A 16355-nucleotide genomic window follows, 5' to 3' on the forward strand; every position below is an offset into this window, starting at 1 on the left:
GCTCCTTTCCAGCAACTGCTTGACATCCCGGAGCAGATCCACATTGGGTTGGCCCTCTGCTTCCTGGAGATCTAGCATGAGGTCCTGAAGGGTTCTCATTTGCTGGGATAATCTGTATCAGTCCAAAAAATAGGATTTCAATATCCTTAGTGAGAAGACCTTACCTGAATCCTATAACATTCATTCCATGGGTAGCCATCAAAATTTTTGGAGGAGAAATTTTTGGGAAACAACAATGTATGAGCTGAGAACAAGAGCTCTCTTTTTCAGGAATTTCCTTTATGTCTAATAGGACACCATAGCCATTTCAAGAGCAGCTATTTATTGGATAAGAAAACTTCAAAGGTAGAAGTGAAGATAGTATTTAAATCTTTGTGGTTTTATGTAAAGGGCTGAAATTCTGAATAGGTGCACTGGAATCAGATCACCTAGCACCTAAGGGTAATTACCTATGGGACAATACTCTACTAGCATATGCTTGGAAAAATGGCCCTTCTCACTATTCTGTACTAGCTCGATCTTTTGGTGTATACAGATAATCATAGCAGGGATTAGGGGATGGTGTGAGACAAGCCATAGTCACTTTGAAGGATGATGTGGAGAAGGGAGTTTGGTAGGTGGAGAGCTTGTGGCAGTTTTGTCGATCCCCTTCACTTCTCCTTCTGAAGACCAAGGTCTTTTGCTTATCCTGACTCTGGGTGATTCTGAGGCCTCCAGGAGGTAACCCCAACTTCACAGTTTTAAGTATGAGAAAATGGAAGATGGTGGAGAGGAGGCACACAGCTGCTTGAGCTCCATATTTTCTCTCAGAATTTATTGCATGACAAGCCTCAGAATTAATGCTTGACAGGAAAAAAAAAACATAAATAATTACCAACAGAAGATATCCTTGAAATTCACCAGAAAATGTCTGTTTTTGCTCAGGGGAGGAGATGAACAGACTGGGCACAGGCTAAGGGCAAGCAGCTAGAGCTAGGCAGGCAGCTCATACTGCTCAGACTGGAGGGGGGAGCGGTGCATTCTCTGCTATTTCTGTGGAATGACCTTTATCCCAGTGTGGATATTCCATCTTGGCAGCAAGCCAGGATCAGCAGAGAAGGTGTAAACACCAGAGATAAAGAAAACCCCAGAAAGCTAGCATCTCTTGAGAAGGCAACCCCCACCCCCACCTGGAATGACTCAGTGCATTCTTAGAGACTCAGAGCACAGACTCAGTGCAGCCATCACTCTCCTGTTAGTGCCTTGCTGCTGTCTCCCACAGTCTGTAGAGGATGCCTAGTAATACCATCCAGCCCCATTCCCCCCCCCAAAAAAGCAGATCAGTTGTTTTCCTTATTAATTTGTTTTCTTTGATTCTGCTCTGACAAAATGAACAAAAAGTTTAAAAGGGCTCTAACCACTGACAGCTTCTATATGGATAGAGAGCAGACTTCAAACCCTGAGGAAACTAAAAATAGACTGTCTCCAGAGGAATCCCCTAAGGGGGATATGATCTGCTCCTCAATACACAACTCTCATAGAGGAAATCAAAAAGGCTCTCAAGAGATCTAGAAGAGAAATGGGAAAAGGAAAGGGAAGCTTGGCAACAGAGTCTGGAGAAATCATCCCGAGCATTCAACAACCAAGAGGATAAAGAAATCAAATCATTGAAAAAAAAATTAGTGAATTGGAAAAGGTAAACAACTTTAAGGAAAACAGGATTAGCGAGTTGGAAAAAAGGAAATAACTCTCTAAAAAAGAAAATTAATGAAATGGAAAAAAATTCCATAGAAGAAAAAAACTCACTTAAAAACTCAATTGGACAATTACAAAAAGATATAAAAAAAGTAAGTGAAGAAAATACATCACTGCAAATTAGAATAGAACAAGTAGAATTGAATGACTCAAGGAGAAATCAAGAAGTAGTGAAGCAAAACCAGAAAAATGAAACAATGGAAAAGAATATCAAGTACCTTATTGGGAAGACAACAGACCTGGAAAATAGATCCAGGAGAGACAATTTGAGAATAATTGGATTCCCTGAAAAATATGAGGGAAAAAAAAGAGCCTGGACACTTTTCCAGGAAATTATCAAAGAGAACTGTTCAGACGTTTTAGAAACAGAAGATAAAATAGACATTGAAAAAATTCATTGATCACCTACTGAAAGGGACCCTAAAATCAAAATGCCAAGAAATATAGTGGCCAAGTTCAAGAATCATCAGACAAAGGAAAAAATATTGGAAGCTGCTAGAAAAAATCAATTCAGATATGGAGGAGCCACAATAAGGATAACCCAGGATCTAGAAGCGTTCACATTAAAGGAGCAAAGGGTTTGGAATATGATATTCCAAAAGATTAAAGAACTTGGTATACAGCCAAGAATAACTTACCCAGCAAAAATGAACATCTTTTTCCAGGGAAGAAGATGGACATTTAAGGAAATAAATGAATTCCATGCATTCTTGATGAAAAACAAAACAAAACAAAAAAAAAAAAAAACAAAAAAAAAAAAACAGATCTACACAAAAAAGTTTGATCTACAAAAATAGAACTCAAGAGATTTTGAAAAATGTAAAAAGAAATCTTGAGAACTATATTTCTGCCATAAAGATATATAAAGAACACATCTATAATTTGTTCTAGAAACTAGAGGTGGAAAGGAAATTTTATCATTAAAAAAAAGGTAAAGTGGTGGTACTACATCTCATGAAGAGGCAAAGGTAACCTATTATATCTGAGAGAAAGAAAGGAGGGGGATGAACATAGTATGTATCAATAGACATATTCAATTTACAGTGAAACTCCTTCCACTTCATTGAAAAGTGGGAGGAAAAAAGTAAAAAGGGAGGGAGTAATCTTAGGGGAAGGGAATACAGAAATTGTGAGAAAAAGGGGTAAAATAGGGGAAGGAACTTTAAGATGGGGGAGGGATACTAAAAAGGGAGGGCTCTGAAAAGCAAGTGGTGCTTACAAGTTTAATACTGGGGAGGAGGGTAAGGTGGAAGAGAAGGACAAAAGCATAAGCAGGGGTTAACTGGATGGCAAGCAATATAGAATTAGTCATTTTAACCATAAATGTGAGTGGGGTAAACTCCCCCATAAAGAAGAAGCAGTTAGCAGACTGAATTAAAAGCCAGAATCCTACAATATGTTTACAGGAAATACACCTGAAACAGGGTGATACATACAGAATAAAGGTAAAAGGTTAGAGCAGAATGTACTATGCTTCAGGTGAAGTCAAAAAAGCAGGGGTAGCCATCCTCATCTCAGATCAAGCAAAAGGAAAAGTTGAACTAATTAAAAGAGATAAGGAAGGGCATTATATCTTGCTAAAGGATAGCATAGATAATGAAGCAGTATTTATATTAAATCTATACTCACCAAGTGGTACAGCATCTAAATTCTTAAAAGAGAAATTAAGTGAGCTGCAAGAAGAAATAAACAGAAAACTATAATAGCGGGAGATCTCAACCTTGCACTCACAGAATTAGATAAATCAAACCACAAAATAATTAAGAAAAGTCAAAGAGGTCAATCGAATACTAGAAACTTTAGACATGATAGATCTTTGGACAAAACTAAATGGAGATAGAAAGCAGTACACTTTCTTCTCAGCAGTTCATGGAACCTTAAAAAAAAATTGTCCATATATTAGGAAATAAAAACCTCAAAATCAAATGCAGTAAGGCAGAAATAGTAAATGAATTCTTTTCAGACCACAAGGCAATGAAAATTACATTCAATAAAAAGCCAGGGGAAAATAGACCAAAAATAATTGGAAACTAAATAATCTCATACTAAAGACATAATTAATAACTTCACCCAAGAAAATATACCAAAATGTGTGGGATACAGCCAAAGCAGTAATAAGGGAAAATTTTATATCTCTAGAGGCCTTCTTGCATAAAATAGAGAAAGAGAGGGTCAACGAATTGGGCTTACAACTAAAATTGCTAGAAAAAGAACAAATTAAAAACCCCCAGACAAACACAAAACTTGAAATTCTAAAAATAAGAGGAGAGATTAATAAAATTAAAAATAAAAAACTATTGAATTAATAAATAAAACTAAGAGTTGATTCTATGAAAAAAAAAACAAAATAAACAAACCCTTAGTAAATCTGATTTTTAAAAAAGGAAAGAGGAAAATCGAATTGTTAGTCTTAAAAATGAAAAGGGAGAACTCGCCACTAATGAAGAGGAAATTAGAACAATAATTAGGAGTTATTTTGCCCAACTTTATGCCAATAAATTCGATAACTTAAGTGAAATGGAAGAATACATTCAAAAATATAGCTTGCCCAGATTAACAGAGGAAGAAGTAAATAGCCTAAATACTCCCATTTCAGAAAAAGAAATAGAAAAAGCTATTAACCAATTCCCTAAGAAAAAATCCCCAGGACCACATGGATTTACATGTGAATTCTACCAAACATTTAAAGAACAATTAACTCCAATATTATATAAACTATTTGAAAAAATAAGGATTGAAAGAGTCCTACCAAATTCCTTTTATGACACAGACATGGTACTGATACCTAAACCAGGTAGGTTGAAAACAGAGAAAGAAAATTATAGACCAATCTCCCTACTGAATATTGATGCTAAAATCTTAAATAAAATATTAGCAAAAAGACTACAGAAAATCATCCCCAGGAACCAAGTAGGATTTCTACCAGGAATGCAGAGCTGGTTTAATATTATGAAAACTATTAGCGTAATTGACTACATCAATAACCAAATTAATAAAAACCATATGATCATCTCAATAGATGCAGGAAAAGCATTTGATAAAATCCAACATCCATTCCTACTAAAAACACTTGAGAGTATAGAAATAAATGGACTATTCCTTAAAATAATAAGGAGCATATATTTAAAATCATCAGTAAACATCATATGTAATGGCGATAAATTCGAACCTTTCCCAGTAAGATCAGGAGTGAAACAAGGTTGCCCAACACCATTACTATTCAATATTGTACTAGAAGCACTAGCCTTGGCAATGAGAGCCAAGAAAGAGATTAAAGGAATTAGAGTAGGTAATAAGGAAATCAAACTATCAACTCTTTACAGATGATATGATGGTATACCTAGAGAATCCCAAAGATTCTGCTAAAAAGCTATTAGAAATAATTCATAACTTTAGCAAAGTTGCAGGACACAAAATAAATCCACATAAATCCTTAGCATTTTTATACATTACCAACACAATCCAACAGCAAGAGATACAAACAGAAATTCCATTCAAAATGACAGTCAATAGTATAAAATATTTGGGAATATATCTACCAAAGGAAAGTCAGGAATTATGAGCAAAATTACAAAACACTTGCCACAAAAATAAAATCATATTTAAATAATTGGAAAAATATTAAGTGCTCTTGGATAGGTCAAGCGAATATAATAAAGATGACAATACTCCCTAAACTAATCTATTTATTTAGTGCTATACCAATCAGACTCCCAAGAAACGATTTTAATGACCTAGAAAAAATAACAAAATTCATATGGAAGAACAAAAGGTGGAGAATTTCAAGGGAATTAATTAAAAAAAAAAAAAATCAAATGAAGGTGGCCTGGCTCTACCTGATCTAAAACTATATTATAAAGCAGCAGTTGCCAAAACCATTTGGTATTGGCTAAAAAATAGATTAATTGATTAGTGGAATAGGTTAGGTTAAAAGGACAAGACAGTGAATAACTATAGCAATCTAGTGTTTGACAAACCCAAAATTCCCAATTTTTGGGATAAGAATTCATTATTTGACAAAAACTGCTGGGAAAACTGGAAATCGGAATGGCAGAAATTAGTCATGGACTCACACTTAATACCACATACCAAGATAAGATCAAAATGGGTCCATGATTTAAGCATAAAGAACGAGATCATAAATAAATTAGAGGAACATAGGATAGTTTACCTCTCAGACTTGTAGAGGAGGAAGGAATGTGTGACCAAAGGAGAACTAGAGATCATTATTGATCACAAAAAAGGAAATTCTGATTACATCAAATTAAGAAGCTTTTATACAAACAAAACTAATGCAAACAAAATAAGGGAAGTAACAAATTGGGAAAACATTTTTACAGTTAAAAGTTCTGATAAAGGCCTCATCTCGAAAATATACAGAGAATTGACTAATTTATAAGAAACCAAGCCATTCTCCAATTGATAAATGGTCAAAGGATATGAACAGACAATTTTCAGATGATGAAATTGAAACTATTTCCACTCATGAAAGAGTGTTCCAAATCACTATTGATCAGAGAAATACAAATTAAGACAGCTCTGAGATACCACTACACACCCGTCAGATTGGCTAAAAGTACAGGAACAAATAATGATGAATGTTGGAGGGGATGTGGGAAAACTGGGACACTGATGCATTGTTGGTGGAGCTGTGAAAAAATCCGGCCATTCTGGAGAGCAATCTGGAATTATGCCCAAAAAGTTATCAAACTCTGCATACCCTTTGATCCAGCAGTGCTACTACTGGGCTTATATCCCAAGGAAATACTAAAGAAGGGAAAGGGACCTGTATGTGCCAAAATGTTTGTGGCAGCCCTTTTTGTAGTGGCTAGAAACTGGAAAATCAATGGATGCCCATCAATAGGAGAATGGTTGGGTAAATTCTGGTATATGAATGTTATGGAATATTATTGTTCTGTAAGAAATGACCAGCAGGATGAATACAGAGAGGCTTGGAGAGAATTACATGAACTGATGCTGAGTAAAATGAGCAGAACCAGGAGATCGTGATATATTTCAACAAAAATACTGTATGAGAATGTATTCTGATGGAAGTGGATATCTTCAACAAAGAAAAGAACTAATTCAGTTTCAATTGATCAATAATAGAAAGAATCAGCTACACCCAGAGAAGGAACACTGGGAAATGAATGTGGACTACTTGCATTTTTGTCCTTCTTCCTAGGTTATTTTTACCTTCTGAATCCAAATCTTAAACAACAAAAGAATTGTATGGTTCTGCACACATATGTTGTATCTGGGATATACTATAACATATTTAACATCTATAAAACTTCCTGCCATCTAGGGGAGGGGGTGGAAGGAGGGAAGGGAAAAGTCAGAACAGAAGTGAGCGCAAGGGATAATGTTGTAAAAAATTACTCATGTTTAAATTCTGTCAATAAAAATAGTTTAAATTAAAAAAAAATTAAAAACAAAATATTTTTATTAACAAATAATAAAGTTGGCCATTGAACATGTGTATAATCATATCCACATTCCAATACTTAGGAGGAGTAGAAATAAATTGGTGAAGGTATTGGAAAAATAATGTAACCATATGCTTCCTAATCCTAACCTGCTATGGCCTCCTTTTTCAATACATAATTTTAAGTAAAGCTTCGATCTTTTTTATAAAACCACTGAGAGAAAAAGAAGAAGAAGAAGAAGAAGAGGCTCGTAGTCATAGTGACTTTTTAACAAAATTCTCCTCTGTCCAGATCACTAAGAATTTTTTCCTCCAAGTCCTATTTCCTGTTGTTTTCTACCCTTCAACCATGAGTAAAAGAGTCTATAAGAATATATAATATGTCACCTTAGGATGTTAAGGTATCCTAATACCTCCAGTTGACTTCAGATGTCCTCTGTGCTTCTACAAACCCTGCTTGCCCATCTCCAGGCAAGGCTTCATCCCAATGAAGTTGCATGACTGTCCCAATAGAGACCAATCTTATCAAATATTGTCAGGAAGCACAAACTGACAGAGGTCTCTGTGGATCTCATGGAATTCATTTTTCTCTTGATTTGCTTTTTTCCTTGCTTTTTCTCCCAACACTACTCTGGGTCAGCTTTTTCTATCTTTTGTCACATGACTCCTACTAGGAGTAATTTCCATGTTCAAAATATAAAGTCATCAAATTTGAAAATGGAGATATTGAAGATTACACTTCTAACAGGTTATTTGCTTCCTAGGAACTTTGTGAGGAAAGCCCAAAGATTCTTGCCTAAAATGATGATACTTTGAAAGACCTTTAAAAACTCCACCACAGAATTTACATAAAAAGCATGCAGATTCAGTAGGAAAGGTTCCAAATTTGGCCAAACCAATCTCAAAAAAAAAAAAAAAAATGTTGCATAGAATATGCTTTTCATTATACTACATGCTTTATTTCTTCTGCCTTTTTTGAGAAAACACACAGCCTTATTAATTGTTCCCCAATCCCCAAATTAAGTTCTGTAATTATTTAATATACAGAAAGAAACTTACCTTTCCAGTGTTAATGCCACATCCTAGAAAAAAATAAAGAGTAAGATCAATATAGTCCATGAAGTTTCTCCTAAAACCTTTCCACTTCTAAAGAAGCTGATAATCTTTGAAGAGACTTTCTCTGCTTTTTTTTTTTTTTCTCCTCTTATTTTTTTTATTTATTTCACTTAACCTCATCTTGTAAAAGCTGGATTCTGGATACAAATTTTCTTCCTATGCCAGGAGGCATTTGGCAGTTCTTGTAATGTGTTAGCGGAAATGTGGTCTAGAAAGAGAACTTAAGGGGACAATCTGTATTTCAATGTGTAAAAAAGGGCTATCCAAGCATTTTCTATGACATGAAGAAAAACAGTGAAAAATATTGATAGTAATAAAAGCACTGTTAGGAATGAATAGGAATTATCTTGAGCTATCATTACAATACTGTGGAAACCATGAATTTTCCAGAGCCTGTCCTAACCGCTGCTTACATGTATATACATATGATAGATCCAAGGTATAAAAATAGGATTCCTAGTCCTCAGACCTTTGAATCACTTGGCTCCAACAGCAGCACCTTAAGCCTTCAGGCTAATCTCAAGTCAAACTGTGTGTAGTCAGATACCAATCAGAAGTGACCCCTCTTTTTTCTCCCAGCCACCCACAAAAAGCACAAGACATATACAAGCAGGAAACAAGGCAAGATCTCATAAGAAATGATTTGTAATCTTGGAAGAGCAGTGAAAGAAGATGTGAAGGCCTTTTATCCCCATAAATAACACTGATGACTTTACCAGAGTGTCATCTGTAGCGTTTCTACATCTGACTTCTGCATCTTTTCTTCCAGCTCAGTGATTATGTCAATTAGAAATCTGATGTCATTAGATATTGTGGTCTCCCATTCTTTCTTATCCTCCATGATTTGTAGTTCTTGTATAGCCTCTATTTCCTTCAGTGTTTGATAAAGCTCATAGAACTTCTTGTTTTTCTTCTCCACAATATTTTGCTCTTTTACTTTCTCTTCCTTTGTCAGATATAACCACTTTGCTTAAGTTGCTTTTGAAATATTCTTTTATTTGTACGGTCTAGAAGAGAAAGATATTAGGTGATATAGCAAAAGCAATAATCAAATCTCTCCTTTCTTGCCTGCTCAGTGTGGTTTAATGCAAAGACATTTTGGCTAAATAGGAGTCAAGAGTATAGGGAATCCTCCAACCTGCTGTGTGAGCTGGAAGAAATTACTTAGCTTCTTGACTTCAATTTTATCCTTTAAAATCAGAGCTTCTCTACATATGGATGACATCTAAGTTATTTTCCAGGGGTTTTTTTGTTTTTTTGTTTTTAGAAATTTTAAGACATTTAAGAAACTTTCTCCAATCTGTCACTCTTTACTTTTCCTTTCTTCTCCCAAAAGAACTCTTTCATCCCAATCATTAAATCATTTACCATCGGGGCTGCTAGGTGGCACAGTAGATAGAGCACCAGCCTTGAATTCAGTAGGACCCGAGTTCAAATTTGATCTCAAGACCCTTAAAACTTCCTAGCTGTGTGACCCTGGGCAAGTCACTTAACCTCAGCCTCAGGGGGGGGAAAAATCATCTACCATAGCACTTTATAGGAGAAATGTTCCTCCTTTACTATTCCAAATTTGGGTTCTGACTTCTTAAATAGATTTTTAATATTCCCAAATGCAGTACTTTTTAAAAAAATTTCTCTCATTTCTGTGCTTTTAAACTTGACCTAGATTTCTTTATAATTCACCTTAAGAAGTAATTTGTTTTTATGCCTTCTACAGAAACTCTTTTCCTTGCCACCTTTTTGTGGTTCCTTATTTCCTGTTAAATATAATGGATACTTCTTCCCCAGAAATTTAAGCTCCTTTATAAATTAGAACCAGTGTATCTTTATAGAATCCTCTCCAATGTTCAGGCATTCAACCAGAATATCTCCTTCTGTACTTTTGTTCATGTTACACCCTGATGGCTACAATCCCATTACACTGACATAATAAAGTTTTCAACAGTGTGAAACTTCCAGACCCTCACACACCTCTCCAACTCACAATGAAGGAAACATGACTTCATATTCCTTTGTTTTCCTAGACTCAAACCAGTTAAATTCTGGAGAAATCCTTATCCTTTGATGTCATTTCTCATTAAATGTTGGGTAACCATTGTGATATCTCTACCCATCTCCTCTATGACTATAAAGCAGTGATTGTTTCCCTGGCATTCCATACAGCAAGATGGAATGGCTTCCTTGCCGAGGCAAGATAGGCAAATAATATGTCTGAATGTAGGGGCAATTGGCTTAGTTTCTTCACCCAAATAAATAACATAGAGATGCATCTCTGACTTTTCAAATTCATCAGCCATGACCCTGAAGAGAGAAAATTAGGTACAGTAAGTCTGTTTACACCTCCAATTCTGAAGTTTCAAACACAGTTCATGAAACACCACAGTAAATTTAGTAATAATTATTTTGCCCCCTAAACTTGCTCACAGTCTTCAACAAACAAACGACACCAGTTGGAAAAGTGAGCAAAGATGGGATACCTTGTAATAATATCTAGCTTTGAGAAAGAGTTAAGATGCTTTTCATACATTATCCTCTTTGGTTCACCAAAAAACTCTGAAGTACCATATGCTATTATCTGAATGTTTCATAGAAAATGTCAAGATGCAAATTTAACAGGCTTATCCAATATCAGACAGCTAGTTAAAAGTTGAAATAGGATTCAAGTCAGCTCTCCTGTTTACAAGGTTGGCTTTATATCAATATGATAATTTTGATAGCCTATTCAAATTAATTATATTCAATCAATTTATTGTGATTTGATGTTTAACAATAATTATATTAGTATATTTTGATCAGTTGTTGTCTTTCCCAGCCCAGTTGTGTTTATCTTTTCAGCTATTCAGTTATATCTTTTGAAGAACTTTCTTCTTTTTTCATTGTCTCACTTTCTCTTAAATTTTATTGTCCTTTTTCTCTTCCAAATCTCATACGAAAAGCTCATCCTCTCCTCATCAATTTTTCCCTCAGAACAATTTAACATCCCCAAAACAACAGTTCTCCAAAACCAAAGAACACACCCAATACATCTGCTATTATTTATAATTATTCATACCCATAATACTCTACACATTTGCAAAGATATGAAAAAGAAAATAAAAAATAAAGGCTACCCATAAATATGAAGATGAAATTTTCATGGGAAAACTTGCATTCGTTTTTCTTCTTGGATCTCTCATTGAGCTCTACTGCTCTGCCTTTCCCCTGTGCTTTCAGCACAAGGGAATTTTGAATCTGTCTCCTCTTAGGCCTTTCATATACCCTTAAACATACTGAATGCCCTCCCTTCTTCAAGATGTGAATTCTCCTGGCCTTACCTTGACTCCAAGGCTTGTTCACACTTAGGGACTGCTCACAGTCAATGCACTTAACCCACTGACACAGGGGAAAGAGTTAAACTGCTTTCTTGATCTTTTGAATTTAAAGTCACAAAGATAGAAATGATATCTTAGGCTCTGCTTGGGAAAATTTCTTAGCTCCAAAATGGATGGTCTCCAATAGAACTAACAATGATGATTAAAACAATCATATACAGTTAAAAAAAAAAAAGAATATGAAGAGTAAGTAAAATAAAAACAATAAAACTTTTCCTTGAGTCTTTCAAAAACTTTTGCACTAGGATTGTTTTTGAAAGATTCATATTTATGAGTAGCCTTTATCTTTTTTCTTCAGTTCAGAATATTTCAGAATTTTCCTTTATTTGGCAAGCCATTCTTAGCAGAAAAAAAGAGAAAAAAGAGGAAAATAGTAGCTGTATAAACTTGAATGCCATAAACACCACATTCATTATTTCATGCTATTCATCCAATTTCTGTCCAAAAAAGAACGGAAGGATGGATCATTTTCTCTTGGCCCCATCCCATTCATTCTAGTCATACTAAAATTAGTATAATATTTTCCCTTCTTTTCTAGGACTTTAAATTGGTCCCAGTTATGTTTCATATTCCATATTGGCCATCTTCTGCTCATGTGCTCTACTTGACACTGTATGGTAGGGAACCCTGCCCTTCTCTGTAGTAACAACTACCAACTTGAGCAAATGGTGAAATAATGTTGTACACTGAGAAAGTGATGGGTAATTTCAGAAGGTGTGACGTGAGGAAAAGCAGAAAAGCAGCACCTTTCAGCCACTGTTCTCGAACTTTTGAAAACATAAGATAAAGTTCTTTGGGAGTAAATCAAATAAGGGGTTCTGGGGGAAGTTTGAGAAAACTTCAGAGCTCAGGTTGAACCTGCTACTACGTAGCCTAGAAAACTCGTTGCTTGCTCTAAGATGAGATTTACTTAATGTTTAAATCAGAACTGGATTGCCTTTCCACATGGCCAACCAGATATGAAGATTGATGCAGGAAACATTAGGATTTTTCCTGATTATACATCTCAAACCATTCATATTTCTTATCTAGAAATGCTTCCAAGCTGGCCAAGCAACTTCTGTTTGTTTCTTCCTTTGTTTGAATCCTATATCATGGGTAAATTACAGGTATTCAGCAGCAATGGATTACCAACGTTTTGACTCTCCCTTCTGCTGGATGATTTACTAAACTTCTTTGTAAATTATTTTAGTTCTGCATTTTGTTCTTAGTAAGGCAGGAGTAGAAAATATAGATTTGACATTGCTCCTTTATAAATGATAGATAATTAACTAGAAATGGCAGAATGATTATCATCCCCAGCTGAGGACATAGTTGAAATTAAATACCTCCAATCAGTAGTGGACTCATTCAGCATATTCTCCTAACTTCAATTATTTTGGTTCTTTTTAAAAGAATGTGATGGATACAATCTGAAATAATCCAAGAAACAAAGATTGCAGTATAGATTTACCCCTTAAAACATGTTAATTGCGGAACAAATCAGAAACAGTCCTCCTCAGCTGGGCACTTGGCCCCATTACAAGGGAGCCACTGCTTTCTGAACTAAAAGAAAACAAGTAAGAAGATATAAAACAGGATATAGATGAGGGACTTCAGAAGTTGGGAGGGAGAGAGGAAAACGTGATAATGCCTTGATTTGGTAGAGGTGGTCCAACTTCCTAACCACTGGGGACTAGGTTCAAACAATGCAATGAAGCTTTCTCACAATCCCCAAAACTGAACCAACCTTTCTTAGTAGAAAGAAATGGAATTAGGTCCCCTATTAAATAGAAAAGGAACTTAGCCACATCCAGAACTGAGTTTACAGAATAAACTCAATGTGGTTCACTGAATTCTAATAATTCTTTCAAAAGGTCAAGAAATGTTAAGATGTATTGATTCTGCAACAGGGGTCATTCCCAGTTAGGTACAGTTTGCACTAATTAATATCTATAGGGAGGACCTTCCCACTCTGTCATTCTGTGTTTGTAATATGCTAAAAAGTTCAAAACCAAGAACAAACTCAGCTGTGGCAGTCATTTTCCCAGCAGTATGAACTCCATGGTATTCACTGCTAATGTAGTCACCAGAATGTGAGTGTCAGAAGTATCAGAACAAAGCTTATGGCAGAGAAGTGGTCCTGGGGATTCTAATAATGACTTGAATTCACATCTTATGCTAGATCAGCTGAATTTTCATCTTGTGTTGGAAGGGGCCAAATTCAGAGGAAGTATCCCGAGTGAATATTTTGATTTTTTTAAAAAAGGTTTCTTATTAAGGAATCTTATTTCCTTTTCTGAATCTCAGATATGGGTCACTTCGCAAGAAATTAAAAGGGATATATTTCAATTACAATGTCTTAATGCAACAGTGATGATAAACTATATAGGACACCAGCCCCCTTTGATTCTGTATTTGGGGCTTTTGATGATTGATTAAGTTAACTAAGGAGACATCCCAACTTTTGCCTTAGGAATCTTCAGGGATTTGGATATTCAATGTAAATTTCAAACCCACTCACTTAGAATGTGGTTCTAGTTTAGTAATCTTCTAACTTGGCACACTGCTGCTAAAATTTTTAAATTTTATTTTATGCTGAATTTCAGGGGGAAGAGGAAAGGATTTCTGTAACATAATACAATAGAAAAAACAATTTTATGTGAAACTGAAAAGCTTATATACATCAAATTCCTTTTAAATATATTATGTTGAAACTTTTAATTTTTTCTTCCTTCTCTCCTTGCCCCATTCTAGAAATGGCTAACATTAGACACACACATGTTCATGAAATGTGTGTGTATATATACACATGTATATACACATACCATTCTTACAATACTATTTGTCAGTTCTTCATCTGGTTGAAGATACATTTTCCTTAATATGTCCTTTGTAGTTAATTTTGGAATTTGTAATAGTCAAAATGGCTTAGTCACTAAGAGTTCTTCTTAAACAACTTTTTTTTGTTACTGTCTAAAGTGTCCTTTTCGTTCTCATTTCATGCCTCCTTATTTTTGTGGAAATCTTTCTACATTTTGCTAAAACCATTGACCTTATTTCTTATAACATAGCAGCATTCCATGACAATCACACACTACAACATGTTCAGCTATTTGCCAAATGATGGACATTTCTCCCATAAATACAAAACAAGAAATTACCAGAAGAAAAAAAAACACACAAAAAGGATGATGTTATAAGCTATCATCTAAGACAAAACAAAGGAAAACCTCATTTCTCCATCCCTACTTCATTCTATATACAGGATTAGAGAAAGAGGCAAAAAAGTCTTTTTATTGGCAATCCAAGAAATATTAGTTCTTTACCCTTATGAACTCCACCTCCTGGGTCAAAGTCAATTGCCAATCTCTAGTCTTTAGAAGGAAGAGAAGTGAGTTGGATACTTCCATGTAACCTTGTGTCTTGTCTTTCATGTGTCTTCCACTTGGTCTCCTGCCTCCCATAGGAAGATAATTTCTGCCTTCCATACAACAATTAACATACTTCTAGTCATACCCTTCACATACAAGTTGTTTTGATCACATTGTAATGGTCCAACATCCCTTCCCCATCCATCCCTAATTCCTTATTTCCATATCACTCAATCCCTCTACCACAAATATGATCAACCTCTTCCATTTTACCCTGTGGCATCAATCTTCTAATTATTATTAAAAGTTAGTGCTCTCACCAATTACAGGACCTCTTTGATCATTCCCTTCTAGTACTGGCTTTACTTTTGCTGCTTCTTCTCTCCCAAGCTGGGACCAGAGCCGTTTGTCCAGTTGTCAGCTGTACAAGGCACCCGTTGATTAATTGGAATCCTCTAACCTAGGGCATTTGCCTGCATTCAGGATAAGAGAAAAGTGTAGCTCTCTAGCTTGAGGAGACAATCTGCAAAAGCTGTGCTCACATCTGATGGTGACTGGCTCAGAGAAGTAGCGCCAACAGATGGTACAGGTGATCTCATTCTGCAATATTTCCACAGCTGTAGCCATTATCCTCTCTCCAACTACTTGTTTTTCCCCAGCAGCTTAGATGGAGAGACTTCACTTCCTTTCAAGGCATATTTCTGAAGAAGATGCTCTCCTTTCATAGGAGGTAGCCCCATCTCCATTATCCAAGAAGAGTTTGAACATTTTTCTTTTGCATATACAATGAGATCCTTATGACCTCTTTTCTATTGCAGTGATCTTCACATCTGTCTCTCAGTTAACTGTCACCTTCTTCCCCAATCCATCCTTTCCACAACTGCCACATAAACGTGGACAAGCGAGTTGAGGCAATCTCTAAAAAGGGAGTAACAGAAAAACTGGTTCATTTGTTTTAAGTAATAGAATATCTTTTTTATAAACAGTTCAACATATAAAGCATATTGATTAAATTTCATTTTTTATAATTACAAATTACCAAGTAAGCCTTATTGGGTGTGTGTCCCAGTGCACAGCCTGATCTGTATGCCCTCCCCAAGGCCAGCTCACCTGCCTTCAGACTCCAACCCACAAAGGAAGCAAGAGTGCAGGAGCACCAGAGAGCAAGTTCTCCTCAAGGCTGTCTATTTATGCTGCCTCTCTTCTGGCATTGCCTCTGCCCAGCCCACTCAGAACTGTGTAGGTGGAGACCTAGAAGAGGCTTCTGGTGCATCCTAGGAGAAGAATTAGCAAGAGGACACGCCCCTTGACATCTCAAGAAACCCATTAGTTCCTTTAACTCCTGCAAGACAC

The 16355-nt window shown here is 35.7% G+C and overlaps 1 long non-coding RNA gene across 1 annotated transcript; it reads right to left on the reverse strand.

The window, feature by feature from the left end:
- Positions 1-6: 6 nt before the first annotated feature.
- Positions 7-15468, reverse strand: LOC141559816 (uncharacterized). Its single transcript, XR_012487570.1, has 4 exons — positions 15323-15468; positions 8995-9285; positions 8222-8244; positions 7-842 (listed from the first exon to the last, which is right to left on the reverse strand). It is a non-coding gene; the product is annotated as an uncharacterized LOC141559816 (long non-coding RNA).
- Between the last annotated feature and the right edge of the window lie 887 nt (positions 15469-16355).

This window comes from Sminthopsis crassicaudata, chromosome 3 (assembly GCF_048593235.1).
Source record: "Sminthopsis crassicaudata isolate SCR6 chromosome 3, ASM4859323v1, whole genome shotgun sequence".
In the NCBI taxonomy this organism is placed as follows: Eukaryota; Metazoa; Chordata; class Mammalia; order Dasyuromorphia; family Dasyuridae; genus Sminthopsis; species Sminthopsis crassicaudata.